A 15,722-nucleotide genomic window follows, 5' to 3' on the forward strand; every position below is an offset into this window, starting at 1 on the left:
CAGTTACAGAACACCTCCCTCCAAGAGTGCTGAAGAACGAGTGTCCCACCCTTCACCCCTCTTCCAAATCGCATTGCCTGCAGTCACCTGACAATAATAGACTAGCCTGGCCTCATGTAGCATTTATAACTATCACCTATTGCCTCAGCTTCAAAGACGAAACTTTCTCTTGCTGTAGACTCCATAGGAAGGTAGGATACGCCTGGCAGTGTCCCCAGGTCCCTCCATCTCTGTCCTTTCCTTTTATTTCCTGTCAATCCTGTGGCATGTGTGGAGATGAAGAAATGTGACTACCATTTGTGGGGATCCTGGGCAGTCCCTCTCTATGAGGTTAGAAGTTGGCTTTATCTCCCAGGCCCTCTACAGTGGCCATAGCTTCAGACATCACTGCATGTCTGTTCTTAGCAAGAGTTGTGCACTTGGTACTGTACACTTCAGTGCAATTGCCCATGTCCACATGTACATTTCTGTGAGGAGACATGGGTCCTCAGCAACCCAGCAAACTATTAAACAGCTGTTGTACACACTCTTTCTGGGTTCCAGGATGGTGGGTGAACATCGAGGGATCTGATCTTACGGAGTTATGGTCCCTAGAAGAGATGCTGAGCACAATGGCCTGCCAAGGCATGGGTCTGTAACATACCCTGGTTGTCAGGAGTGTGTGCTGTGCCCCAACGGGAAGCAGTGAGTCATGTTTGCAAGAGGATACACCTGGAGGAAGCACTCGAAACTGGGCACTATCTGGACAGTCTGGGACTGTCACAGTCAAGCTATGTGGGGGCTCTCATGAATTCCATGCTAGCCCTAGGGGATTTGTTTCTACTGCTGTTTCTACTTGGTCAGTAGCCATTTGCTTGTCAAGAGGCACTCTAAGTACTGACATCACCCAGTCTCACAGGCAAGGGGAAGCCAATGTGTCCTTAAGCTACAGGCATGAACACCGGTATGCTGTCATTCTACTGCCTGAGTACAGAGTTTGCACGTTACAGAGTTCTCTTGCAGAGTTCATGCCACACAGTGATTGTGGTACCAGATTAAGCAGGCCTTGGTGTGTGGCAAGCTGATACCTGGGAATGAGGCACCTGGAGGTGGCTTCCTTGACTTCCAGCGTGCAAGTACTCCAGTCACATACCACTCAGAAGGCCATGGCACACTTGTGTGCCCTGTAGGAAGCTGGGTATTAAAGTGCTTGCTCAGTTGCCTTCTGCCTGTGTCCAGGCTACAATGGCTGGCCCAGTGGATGTCCTCAGATTCATCTGCAGTGCTCATGAATTTGACCTTGGTGTTAGTATTCAAAAGAGCTCACCATCTTTTCGGTTTTCCCTGCACACTTTTCTCACATTGCTTGTTTTTAGTGTTTTACTTTAAAGTAATTACAGTCCCACTAGCATTTGTAGGAATAACCTGGGAGCCCTGAGCACCCTTCACTTGGGTTCCTATGGTAACTATATGACAACGATAGTGACGCCACTATCACTAGAAGTTTCACAAACAACCTGTGGTTATGTGTGGGAGTTCAGGTCCCAGTACCCCAGTATTGTCTCTGCTGCTACTTGTGTCCTACAGGTTGGAAGTGTGTTTGACCTCGGTCCTTGAGGCCCTCTCAGAAGAAGAGTTTGTCCTTGAGCTGTCTGCTCACCTGCTTTTGGTCTCTAGCAAAGTGGAGTTGGATGCAGAGCAGGATGAATCTTTCTCCTGATAGGAAAGGCTTGCAGTCCAGCATGTGACCCATCAGATGTTCTTCCAAAAGAGACAAATAGCCCTGGGCTCACTCTCGTTCTCACTCTTCCTAAGCATGCTTCCTGTAAGTGCTGACTGACTCTGGTCAGGGGGAAGGCCGTGACTTCAGCACCACGGACAGCGCTAGACCCAGCAGCTGGAGAAGAATCCCTACCACACTGAGATAGAGCTGCCCTGTCAGTGAGCCAGGGCTGTTTCTCCACTGATCATGTGGAAAGGTCTGCCAGTGTCCTGCAGCCTGGGGAGTCAAGCAGAGTGCACAGGCTTGCTGACTCCTTACAGGACTGTTGGGTTATGACCTCACCGCCACAGGTGCAGAAGCAGCTGCCATCACTTGGAATTTGGCTGTTGTCTCAGGTGTTGGGAACAGTTCACCTCAGCAGAGAGGGCTTCCAGTGTTTTACCTTCATATATGTCTTTGTACCACATGTGTGCTTGGTGCCATGTGGTGGGTAGAAGAGGATCCACTAAAACTGGAGCTGCAGATGGCATGAAGCACCATGTGGGTGCTAAGAATAGAATTTGAGTGTTCTGCAGGAGCAGCCGGTGCTCTTAACCACTGAGCCATCTCTGCAGCCTGAAGATGGTCTTTTAAAAATCTTCCATCTCTGTTTTGTGTAGTTCTCTTTGAGTTTGTGGCTAGACTGATACTTATGTAATGGTTTAATGTGGAGTAGGTGTATTAACTCTGGGCCACTATGCTTGACTTCTTCCTAGCACTGGTACATGCCCAGCTGGTACGCTCCAGCATGTTTGAGGTCCTGATAAAGGGGAGGTTTCCTGGAACTCAACTTGTGAGCAGGGAAGGAGGTGGTTACCTACCAAGAATAATATAATGTAGCAACACCATGGGTCTAATGGCCACAACAGGACAGTTCTACCACTCTCTGTCTCTTTCTGGTGATCAGGACATCTCCAGCCTGCTTGTGAGCGAGCACTTTGGTCAACAGACGAAAAGCCAAAACGATAGAAACCCCAGTAAGTCATGTTGTGTGCGTCCTTCCAGTAGTGAATGGAGCAGCTCTGCAAAGCACTCTCTTAGGTGATGCAGATCTCCTTTATAGGAGAGGTTGCTTTATTAGTAGTCAGAAACTTTGGAGATGGATGTAAAAGTAGTTGAAGCCCACTGTGATACGTTCCCAGCTACTGTATTCAGAATCTGGCTTGTATCATAGTAAGTTTCATAGTTTCTTGAGCGTGCAGCTCCATGTAGGTATTTATTTCTCTGGCCGCATTCTGAGTAACTATGGTGCTGCACAGCCAACTGACCCCTGCTTCCCAAGCCAGCTGCCAGAGAAGAAGACCCCTCCCCTACAGAGAGAGTAAATATCACACTGAAATGCCAACCAAGCTGAGCAGGCAGGACACCTGGGAGGGCTAGTGTGCATAGCGAGCTGGTGATTAGGAAGTAAAGGGCAGGAGTGGTGTTGAGAGAGGAGAGGGAGGGGACCTGGAGTATTTGTCAGGAGTAGAAGACCTGGCCCTGTCTCTCTCCTTTCTAAGTTTGGTTTATGTGAGGAAACAGGATGCTGCCATAGGGTGAATATTGTGAAGAGCAAGTGAATGGTTGTCCAAAGTCCTGCAAAGCTGCTTAAGGAAAGGTTTCAGAAGTTCGTGCTCTGACTGTCCCGAGACAGCAGAGATCTCCCGTGATCACCACAGGCCATTGTTAGATCAGCACAACTTTAGAAGAGTCATCTCAGTGCTACTGTGATCCCTAAGCAGACACTCAACAAGCTGACTCCTGACTATTGCTCAGTACCAAACCCGTCTCTTAGGCTGCCGCTTAGTTTGTGGAGGAAAAGAACAGTTCTATGACGCCAAAGGATACTGTGAACATCCTTTGGTGTTTCCTCAGCAACTCCATAGAAGGGAATGTGTCATTGTCCTTTCCCCATATGAGTTTAGAAAAATTAAGTATTAAAATGCAATTCACAGGCAGAATTTCCTGGGAAGAATCAAATACAGAAATCTGAAAATAGTGTAGAAAGTATAGATCATTATTTACAGCAAAGAGAAATTTAAATTCATGTTTCCCTTAATTAAAATGTCTCAAGAGTGTGTTTCTGTTGGTCCTTTTCTGAACCAAGTGTCAGTCAGAACATGGGAAGAAGCAGAGAGTGCACAATTGCGCCCTGTGGAAAGGGAGAAAGCAAGTCCATTCTGGCTGCTACCACCAAGTGCTGCACACTGGGAGCTTTTAATGGCAGCATTTCATTCCCACCAGTCTCGATGTCAAAAAGTCCAGCTTATATTCCCTGCAGACCTGGAGTCTGATGAAGTAAGTCCCTCTGTTCAGCTCACTGATGGTTCCTGTCACTGTCTTCATGTATTCACAGGAACATGAGCTCCCAGGGACTTGTTGCTCTTGATAAGGCCATCAGTGGTATTGAAGGTCTGTTATTGAAACTTGATGTCCAATAACAATTATAAACCTAAAGGTATGGTGATCCATGTGTGAGGATGTTCCTCTATAGCTGTCACTCCTAAGGAGCTGAGAGATGAAAAGACAAAGGACTTCTTATCTGGATGATCAGAAAGGCTTCTGATCCTCCTATATTAGCTTGTTCTTTATTTCAAAATTTACTATAATTTAAAAGCTACCTTTGAATTTGCTTAAATCTAGGAACAAGAATCTTTGGAGTCATGTAATGCGTCTTTGGACATCAGGGGAACATCACCTGGGCTTGCTGTGTTCTTCCTGACTCTCGGGTGAACTCCTGTGAGGAGATGTTGGGCGTTAGTAGCTATGTAAAGGGGTCTGCTCTGAGTATGAGCCACGTTAGGCCGGTGTGGATTTTGAATTCCCCACAATAATTAAGATGACCTGAGCCAGCTCTGCTTGATCAGCTGAAAGGCAGGAAAAGACTCTAGTGTAGAGTCCTATGTGCTCTCTCCATCCTTCAACCCTGTTTCACCCCAAGCAACAGTGTATCCAGGGGTAGGTGTTGAGTTTGTGTGTCTCTTGCATCGTTTATGGGGGTGGGGAAGCCTCCCTGTTACACTTAGACTCTGGCCCTCTTTGCTCTTGAGTCCTGACTGGTGGAAGGCTTCTCTCAGTCGAGTTGAGCATACATACTGTAGAGTTCTACTGAGTCGCTAACTGCATGTTGTACTCCAAAGAGAGAAACCCCTGACACAACCACCTTCGCCTCACCTCCAGGCGGTGTTTGCTCTTAACTTTCTGTCTGCCTGAAAGTGGAATTTTTTTGGTTGATAGCGCCATAAGATGTTTGTCCCAGTGCGATGTCAGAGTAAACAGACTTTTAATAACCAAGTCACCTGGTGTCAGAATTACATGCTCGCCTGTCAGAAAGTTCCCAGGTAACATAGCAACATGACTCTGTCACTGGAAGTGTTTCTTATGCCACAGCATAAAGGTCCAGTACCTCTGCAGATAGATCAAAAGGGCTTGTTGACTTTCTGATGTGGTTCTCAACACTGCCTTTTTAATCCTTAGAGCACTTGTGTGAAGGTTACTAACCACATCTTTGTGTCACAGGAGCATTGTTCTGTGATCTGAGGAAAATTTTTGTTATATTGAATTTCTTATGTAATATTCTTTTTAAAAGAGTTGACTTACATAGCGTTTCTTATCCTAAGCTCTGCCCTTCCCTACTCAGTAAGCAGCATGTGGAGAACCTGGTAGCTGTGGCCACTGCTTCTCACGCAGTGGGGCCTGTGTGGATTGTCCTACCCTCTTGTTAGATGCCCTGCACGTCTGTGATCAAGGGAGGTGGGGAAGAGCATGTATGGAGAGTGCCATTGTAAGTTGTGTTGGATTGCCTTGTGGTGGTGGAACTATCCCTTCCCTAGGTGCTGATGGAGAGTCATTAGTTTTGCGCTCACATACTTAAAGAAAAATGTGTTTTTTGTTTGAACATGAAACTTGCTGATTGGAGCCACCTTCCTGTTCCTGTGGCCCTTGGTAACTTCTTCAGAAGACTTCAGCTCTAACTTCATTGGGTTTACTTACAGTCAGCCCTTGCTTGTGTTTTTTTGCATCATGATGATGTAGGGACAGAACACATTTCTACTGGCTGTGTGCTACTGTTTTCTTGACTTGTTAATATTGTTTATGTCTTCATTTTCTGGTAGAATGTGATAAAAAAGTAGGTGGTTTTTATGAACAATAAATAAATAAAACTTAGTTTGGAAAGGATGGCAGAAACCATAGGCTGTTTGCTCTGTTTATAGCACTGGTTTATAGGAAGATGGAATTTCCCTTTTTATTGGGTTTTGTGTACTACAGCTATCACCAGCATGATGACCAGAGGAGAGTAACCTGTAAAACAACAACAGGTAAAGGTCATTGCTGCTGCAGCTCTATAGACGCTCTGCCAGCCGTGCTCAGTGCTGCAGCTCCATGCTGCTTGCAGGAAACAAAAGTCCTTTTCCCTGTGTCTTTTGCAATTGCATGTTATAGGGTAAAAACAAACTGGGAAGTAAGAACTGTCATCACTTACAACATCCTCCCAGCAGCAGAGACCCATGCCTGACAATGGCAGAGGGAAAGCCTGTGGGCAGAGTGTGTTCTCTGTGGGTGCCTGCCTTCTGCGTGTGAATTTTAGGAGCCACAGTTATCTGAAGGAAGCCAGTCAGCTCTACATGGGGTGTGTTCTGTGTGATGGCAGCTTTCCTTTGTCTGCCTTCTGTGTGTCGCCTGTGTGTTTATTTTGCCTACAGATTTTAATTGGTGAGCTGTCAAAATTTCCTACAATGTTTTCTGGAAGTCTACTGTTAGAGACTCCAAGAAGCCTGACTCTGAAACGTCTGGGCTTTTAGGTCTTTCCTCATGCTGCCTTCCTTGGGGCTGGGCTATGGTGGTACCAGCAGGAAGCTGCACTGTGACCTTGACTAGGATGAGATGGGTCTTGTGTGTGGGGTTTCTGGTCTTCCTCTTAGAACATTTTTGATCTCTTCTCCCTGACCCTTAAGCCCACTCTGAAGTTGTCCTGGAAGGAAATGTCCAACAGTTTCCTCAGTTCTGATGGGATGGTTGCCTCCTCCAATTTGCCTTTAAAAAGACTGGCATAGGCAGTGTGCATTGGAGCACCTGGGACCATGGCTTGGCACCTGCCTGGCTTTAAGATATATGACTGCCAGAGGCCCTAAGCCAAGTACTGTGAAGGAGACTCTGATCCAGGACTTCATGTGTACAGAGAAGCAAAGCACAGCTAAGTGTACTTTACAGAGCCAAGAATTTAGTGTCTGGCCTCTGCTGCTGACTTTCCCCCTTAAAACCATTCTCTGGGAAATTTTTTGGTGTTCGTATAAACAGAGTTATATTTATTAAAATATCTATCTGACAACAGTAATCTGGGTAGGTAGGGCTTGTTTGGGCTCCTAGTTTCAGTGTGTAGTCAGTCCATCATGGCAATGACGGCATGATGGAGCTGCAGATGTGATGTCAGCAAGGCAGTGCAGGTCACATGACATCTGCAGTCGGGATGCAGGGACGAATGAATGCTGGTGCTCTGCTCACTTTCTCCTTCCTGGGTAGTTCAGGACCCCAGTCCTTTTGGTTGTGGTAAGTCCTCTTCAGCTAATGTTTTATGTAGAAATGTTTGGAACACTGACGGTGTCCGTGGGACGTGAATGTGACCTGGTCCTGATTACAAGGCTGACCTTTTCTGCTGAGCTCTAACCTAAGGGTCATGGTAAACAGATGGAGTTGAGACTCTAGCCTTCAGACAATGCATGGCAGTCAATTATGGGTAATGTTTGATAAAGGTGTTCTTCATCCCAACCCTTTACATTTAGACCAAATCCTAGTGCTGACCAACATTTAGTAATGGTTAAGGAGCAGTTGCCCAAAGGGAGAATTTCTGTTATTTTTTGGTCACCCTATAATCCATACCTTAAAATTGTGCAATCTTTAGGAAACAGGTTAAGTCTTATAACTTATAACTTTCCCATGTTTTACAGATGACATGACTAGTCCACTTTGGGCCCTGCCTGAGAATATTAGTTGCAGGGTCCCAAGAGTTTTCTGTGCTTCTGAACAAGAAAGACAGACAATTGTAAGGCAAGAACCTGAAGGCCCCACTTCAGACAACTTTGAAATACCAGGAAGTCACCTCAAGTTTTGGTTGTTGGCACATATGCCTTGTGTGTGTGTGGGTGTGCACGGATGAGTTTTCGAAGGATGCTTCCAGTGACCAAAGTTGCTGTTGCTACTACCTGAATGGATATTATCTATCTGTAAGCCCAGGTTTAGTTCCCAGACTCTATGGGGCAGTACACACATGTAGGGTACATATAAAGCATTGGCTGAAGCATTAGCTGACTTACCACAACCGAGGGAACCACCATCGCAGAGACTGGGGTCCTGAACTATCCAGAAAGGAGAAGGTGATCTGAGCACCAGCAATCATTCGTCCCTGCATCCCGACTGCAGATGTCATGTGACCTGTAGTCCCTTGCCGACTCCACATCTGCAGCTCCATGTAACTCCCTCAAACTCACAATGATCCTCCTGTCTTTGGCTCCAGAGGACTGGGGTTAAAGGTATGCACCACCATGCTGGCTTTTTTTTTTTAAATATATATATATATATACTGTTTCTTGGGAACTTTTGCTTGTAGGCTTGTACTTCAGCTTCTAAATTGCTAATAGAAATCATTTGTGACTTTCAGGTTCATAAAAATGACTTTCATTTAAGTTCCTTACTCAGTTTTTTTCTTTTTCTTTTTTAAAGAAGCTCTTTTCATGAGCATTTTCTGCCTGTGGCCTGCTAAATCCTGGGACTTGCACTCTCTCCTCAAAGATGTGGCTTTTGGCTACAAGGTGTCTGTCTTCTCTCTGCTGAGTCCTATACCAGGAAATGTAGCCTTTTGTTGGGAGTGAGAGTCAAGGGCAGGGAAGAGGCTACTGAAGTGTCCAGGAACTGCTGGAATGTGAATACAGATGCTTGTCACACAGGGTTAGAGCATTGTGCTTTCTCAGGGAGGCTGGGGACAGGTAGAATCACAGGACATAGAATGAGCAGGGTGAACATTATATTTCTCCTTCTGTCAGGATGCCAGCAGCCCCCTTCCTGGGCTATTCTGGCCAAAGCCTGGGCCGTTTTGATTTCCTCTATATTCCTGGGTTGACAGTGTAATCTGTAGAGGCTGGCCGTGTGGCCCGACAGCCAACAGTGCAGCATGTTCTCTCCTCCTGGGCGCTTGTTCTTAATGCACAAAGGAGCTTTGCCACCTCTCTGAGGGTTCTATGCCTGTTCTTAAAGATTGCAAGAAGGGTGATAACGAGGAGGGTGCCCACATGTTTGGAGCAGAGTGGTAGCATGAATTGACATTAAATGGATGACTTGGGTATTTTACTGAGAACAGACTCAGCACAGTGAGTCACTGAACAAATGATATCCCTGCTAGTCCTTTTCCTTTGGTGATAATGTAGACAACATTTACCTCCCACTCACTGGGCCCTCGAGTAAATAACGTTTTATTGCATTGTGCTGCCAAGGTTTGGTCCTCTGTCGCCAGTAGCTGCTTTTGTGCATCAGACAGCACTCTGCTGGTCTAGAAGCCACACCGCTCTTCTGGTCCTTGCTGTTTACCATCCAACCCTTGTGGGGACACTGGATAACACTTTCTCCAGCTGATTGACACAGCAACTCCTCACTGGGATATTTTCAGATTTTTTGTTGCACAAATTATGGATTTTGTTTAATGTTATGAGTAGTTTTATGGTTTTTATTTTACAGTTGATTAGATTTAAGTTCTAAAAGAAAGACTGGCGATTCTCTGGTCCTGTAGTTCTTCACCCACTCAGGCCTCTGCTCACTGAGAATTTGTTCCAGTGAAACACAGATGGAGAATGAGTTCTCACAAGTCAGCAAGTGCTCCTGTGAAGGGTGCCTTTTAGAGACCATGTCATAAAGAACAGGGGTTCACAAGAGAACTAGAGGCAACCGGCCACACTTTACAGGATGTACAAACTTCCTTGTTGTCAAGGATGTAAATCAAAGCAGCACATGTACTTTGGTGGGGAATTGGGAGTTCTTAACAGAATGGCCAGGATCACATTTATGACCAAAACTGGGGAAGCACCTGTGTGGGAGGAGTCTGCAAGCACATCTGCCTGTTGAACCTGAACTGGCAGTTCTGATAACTGACCTGATCTTCACGGGTGCCAAGAAGTGTATCTCTAAGATACCTACTGTTTTACCGTACAAATCAGTTGTGTGAAAAATTGGAAAAAAGCCCAGAACTGTCATACAGTAGTAACCATATTTTAAAGGCACAGAAATCCTGGGGCTGGAGAGACAGGTCAATGGTTAAAAGCATTTATTGTTTGTACAGACAACCTGAGTTTGATTCCCAATGCTCACACAGCAGCTTGCAACTACCTGTAACTCCAGGTTCAGGGGATCTGATATGTGATGTACATTTCTGGCCTCCACGGTCACCAGGCATTCATGTGGTACATAGACACACATGCAAGCAAAACACCCATGCACAGAAAATGAAAATTAAAATATATGAAAAATCACAGAAATCTATATTATTGACTTCTGTGAAGCCTGTGGATAGAAGTGTGTATGTTTGACCTAGAATGACCAGGATAATTTAAAGGAAGAACAGAAGTTTCACAGTGATACCAATGGCTGGTGACAATCCTCCAGGAATCTTTGTAATGTGCTATCTGCACTCTGCATGTTAGAGATGACCTAGAGAGCATGTGACCCAAGCAGTATGACATCCCTGGAGGGGAGAATGTGAGGGACTCCAACTTAGATTCTAATTTTGCATTTTTTAACTTGGCATTTGACTTTGTGTGCAGAATAAGTTAATACCACAATTCAGTGAGGTGTCACCAAGGCCAGTGCTATCTTGAACTTCGTGCCAAGAGGAGAGCTCCTTTAGTGCCCACTCAGGGCTGCTGATTACTTTGTTAACAAGAGTTGGTAGATGTGGGTGGTTCACTGACGAAGGTGGTAGTGCAGTGCTGGCAGGAGGACGTGGGAGTAGTAAAGATGGTCAGCTGAGCTGCCGTTATAAACCCTGGAGAAGGCCAGGGAAAGCAGGACCACAAACACAGCAAGTCTGTGTGCTACTCCCCCAACGGCAACAGGATGAGAGAGAGATCACTAGGTAGTTTCCAACCACCAGGCTTAACAGAACAAGTCAACACTTTTAAGGGAAATAAATGTCTCTAGACAAACGACAGTGGAAGCACACAGCAAGGTGCAGCAAAAGAACTTGAAGAGGGAATTTTGTAGTGGTTTTTGAGTATCCATGTTAAGTGTGAAGTGATATTTGCATTAAGTTTCTAGTGACACGTATCCTGTTAAATATGTAGTGGTGAAGGAAAGAGATCACATGCAGCAGCCAGCACATGGCAGGTGGTGCTGTGCAGTATCTTGCATAGTAGTAGTGACATGCAATGTCTGACATGTGTCCCATTAGTGCAATATTGTGTCAGGCTTCCTGTTGAGAGTTGCACTGAACTAAACTGACCAGGCAGTGTCTCCATGAAACAGGACAGCATATGGTTCTTAAAAAATAAAATTCAACAAGCTTAGTTTTGCCTGTGGAGTTTAAGAATAATAGACATAGAAGATTGCTCCCAGACTTGTGTCCCTATAGATAACACTGCTGACAGACTAGAGGGGCAGAATGGCAGAGGGCTGCTTCTGGTAGTGAGACATTGCCACTAATGCAGTTGGCAAGGCATGCAAGCTGGATGTGTGAGTTTTGACTTCATCACGAGACTGCCCTGCAGTTTTCAGCTGGGAATAAGAGTGGACACATGTGGATAAGGGCCTAAGAGTCTGTGTCCATCAAAGGTCTGCAGGGCTTTAATTACTTGCTTTCCGAAAGTCACAAGAGTTACCTCCCCAGCAGCCCTCTTCCTGGGGAGCAGCCCTGTGAATGGGCTTCTGTTCCCTGAGCTGTACCCGATATGTGGGATCTACTCAGTTCTCCTCTATACATCTTAAGTACCCTGGACATGGAACAGGCAGAGAGAAGTCTCACCTCTCCTCAGTGCTCTCCTGTGCAATGCTTATCTAGGCTGTGAGAATTGACATTGGGCCAGGAAGGCAGTCGCTGTGAACAGTGTGAGAGGTGATATGTCCAGTGAGGCTAGCTCACTGCCGTCTGTGGGAGAGGTGGTAAGAGGGAGGTGCTTAATAACTGAAGCCTGTCGTTCCCTGTAGTTGACTTTCTCTTTCTGGTGTCAGCTCTGAGCCAGTGAAGAACAGTGATAATCCCTCTCTCAGACTAGAGGCATGTGTAAGATGCTTGTGTGCTTATGATTGGGTGCCTGGGTATTTCCCTGTCACCTGCAGAACACTAGTGCTCAGGGCAGCTATTTCAGGGAGAGCCCTGTCTACCAGCAGACAGCCCCATGACTATTTCTAGCCTTGCTTGTGTCCTTGTCTAGTGAGTATTTAGTGAGATGCAGAGTCAGCTGGTCTCTCCCTAGGCCAGCTTATGATACTGTTATGTACCTATCCAGCCTTTGGGGTTCAAGAGCAGGGACGCGCTTCTCTGAATTTGGCAAATACCTTGTCTTGCCTACCTGCCCTTCCAGGCTTCATAGATGCTGCTTTTAGGTTTTATATTCATTGTGACCTTCAGAAACAAGTGACAGAGAACTTGGGTCTGGGACATGAAGCTTTTGCAAATGGACGTAATAACTCAAAACCAGGTTATTTTCTAAAGCAAATGAATGTTGCCTCCTGTGAGCCTTAAGCATGTGAAGCTTCTGTTCACATTAGAATATATTTCCCTTTTTTTTGACATAAAAGTTACTTCTACAGCCACGTGAAAATCATTTCATCTCCTCCTCTGTTCAAAATATTGAGAAATGTGAGCTTTTTCTCAGAGACTGGCAGACCTTCAGATGAGGAGGCAAGGTGGGACACTGCGTGACCGTCATGCTGGTCGGGGAAGGTGCCATTGTAGGCTGTGTTAGCAGGAGCAGTGTCTTGGTCACAAGGTCTGGTGCTTCTGGTTAGGATGGCGTGGGATGTGCATAGCTGGCTTTCTGTGTATAGGTGACCTTTCTCATTGCTGTGGCCATATATCTGACAGAAGCAGTATAAAGGAGGGAGGACTTATTTGGGCTCATTATCTGAGGGGACACAGTTTATTGTGGCACAGAAGGCATGACAACTGGAGGAAGCTCCCTGCTCATGGATAGGAAACAGCTCAGAAGGAAGAGAAGCCTTAAGGGTAGCCCACATTGATGAGACTTCATGAGTGCAGCTTCACAGACACATCTAAGGGATAAACTTTCACACAAACTTCCTGTTCCTCCGGCTCTTAGAGTCTTTCCACCCAGTCTTCAGCTCTGATCCCTGAGCTTTAGGGTCGGAATCGTGTTGTGCTCACTTGTTCTCTGCATCTTCATCAGCTGCAGTGTCTTCATCTGTTAGGAGACGCTTTCTGACGAGAGGGTATAGATACTGTAGATACTGCTGTAGGGATATAGAAACTATAGATATAGATAGGCAAGGATAGACATAGATAAGACCTGTGCTTACCTATGGCTGTAAAAACAAATATTTAGAATGTAGTTTATGATATAGTGCTGTGGTTCTCAACCTGTGGGTCTCGACCCCGGGGGTGTCCAATGACCTTTTCACAGGAATCACCTAAGACCATCAGAAATCACAGAGACTCTTCAGATGTAAAGAAAAATGAAACCATAGGCTTTGTAAGTAAATGGGTGGATCAAGATCATATTGAGTGTGATATAACCCAGATAACAAAGGGAACTTCAGTTTTATATCCTTGTCCAAGAGTGGACTGACAAGGCCTGTCTGACACTGGAGCCAGTGCCTCAAAGGGGTCAAGGTTCCTGGGGAGCCAACTCTTCCCCTGAGCTGTGGTTATCACTCCTAAGGCATCTGCATCTGAGGTACCTGTGTTCTCTTTACCAATATTGTCTGATTTAGTTCTTTACTGATCTTGGCCATTTCTCCCCGAAAACAGTATTCAAGCTGTTGTACTTCTTTTTAAACTTGCCGCAGCTTATGCAAGAACCCCTGATCTTAACTATTGTTTTGTCTTCTTTACTTTACACCCCTGGTCCCCCCCACTCAACCCTTTACCTCAAGCCTCTTACTCCTGCCATTTCAGTTATTGAGGACTAGTTTAATAGTATCAGACTGTTCCATGCAAGCTCCCACGAGAGTGAAGCAGCCAATAGTCTACCCAGATCTGATACCTATGAGCTAAAACAGCATCTAGTATGTCAAGATAACTCTAAGAGTGCAGTAGCAGCATGCATACTTTGGGGATAACCAACAGCTCTCTAGTTGTTCATAAGCTCCACTCAACAAAAGGGAAATCATGCCTAGTACTAAAAACCCAGCCAGCTATGCAGGGCTAGTGAAGTCATGGATCTCAGAGAAAAACCCACAACAACCATTTCATGAAACCAGTGGTGGTTCTTAACCTTCCTAATGTGTGGACTTTAATACATTTCCTCATGTTGTGTCCTCCCCCCCCAATAAAATTATTTCTATTGCTGCTTCATAAGTACCTTTGCTACTGTTGTGAATCATAATGTAAATATCTGAATAGTATTCCATCTGTATGTGTATGCATTCCTCAGTCGAAAGGCATTTGGGTAGCTTCCACTTTCTAGGTGTGGTGAGGAGAGTGGCAATGAACGTGGCTGAAGAGTCATTTGTAGGGCAGGTTGTTGAGTCTTTGGCCATGTGCTGAGGAGGTATAGCTGGGGTTAGGCTAACATAGATTCCTTCTGAGGGCTCTCCACACTGGTTTCTAGAGTGGCTGGGCCAGTTTGTAATCACACCTATAGTGGATCAGGAGATCCTTTTCCTCCTCATCTTCTCTAGCATTTGTTGTCGATGTTTTGTTGATCTTTAGATTTTGACTGGGTAATATGGAATCTATAAGTTGCTTTGATTTGCAGTTCCCTAATAGCTAGAGACGATGAGCATATTTTTAAAGATATTTCTTAGCATTTTTTTCATGTTTAAGAACTCTGTTTAGATCCCCAACTCCCCGTACCTCTGGTTTCTTTCTTCTTATTTTAAACTTCTGAGTTCTTTATGTATTCTGGATATTAACCCTCTGTCAGATGTCTATTTGACAAAGAGTCTCTCCCATTCTGTCTTCCTCTTCCTTTTCTTATCTTTAGCATCGTCTTAATTGATTGTTGTGCTTTTTAGTTTTATGAAGTCCTACTTGCCATTCATTGGCCTCAGTCCCTAAATAGAGTCCTATTCACAAATGCCTTTCCTACCTCTGTGTCCTGTCGGGCACTGCCTGCGTTGTCTTTTAACAGTCTCAGTGTTTTAGGTCTTTGATCTATTGGGAGAATGTTTTGTTTTGTTTTGCAATCAAGAAATATACTACAAATCTGAACAGAGGGATCTCAAAAGAAGTAAAAATGTCTAAGAAAAATCTCAAAAAATGTTCAGTTCCTAGCAATTAGGGAATTACAAACCAAAACAACTTTAGATTTTATCTTACTCCAATCAAAATGGCAAGGATCAACAAAACAGCCTACAACAAATACTGAAGACAAATACTGAGACAGTTGCCTTTTGTTACCATAACCATTCTTTTTGATACTTGGGTTCCTTTATCTGCCTCCCTCCTTCACCCTTATTTCTTCCTACACCACTAACCCCCCAACACTTGGTAGGAGAGAAAGAAGGATAAGAGGGGGGAGGGGGTGTCAATATCATTGGGCAGTGTTGGTCTTAGTCATCAGGATATCTAATTTCTTTTCTCCTTGCTTATGGCCACTTAACAAACTGCAGCTGCTCTGGGCTCCGGCATTGTTGTACCCTCTCAAAAGTCCCCAGGATTTCAAACACAAGCTATCCTTAGCAGGCAGAATCACGCCCTCGCCAAAGCACAAGACAAATCATAGCTGCTGTGGACATGAAGTAACCGCACCCCACACCTAGGATTAAGATAAAAACATATTCACAAAACATTTCTATGCTAAAGAATCCAAAATTCTCACCACAGTGAGACCCATGGTTA

General features: G+C 45.1%; 1 protein-coding gene across 1 annotated transcript in view; it reads left to right on the top strand.

Annotated features, from left to right (window-relative positions):
* Eipr1 (EARP complex and GARP complex interacting protein 1) overlaps nt 1-15,722 on the top strand; it is a 113,720-nt gene that overhangs the window by 75,565 nt on the left and 22,433 nt on the right.

This window comes from Rattus norvegicus, chromosome 6, assembly GCF_021556685.1.
Source record: "Rattus norvegicus strain SHRSP/BbbUtx chromosome 6, alternate assembly SHRSP_T2T, whole genome shotgun sequence".
Classification (NCBI taxonomy): domain Eukaryota; kingdom Metazoa; phylum Chordata; class Mammalia; order Rodentia; family Muridae; genus Rattus; species Rattus norvegicus.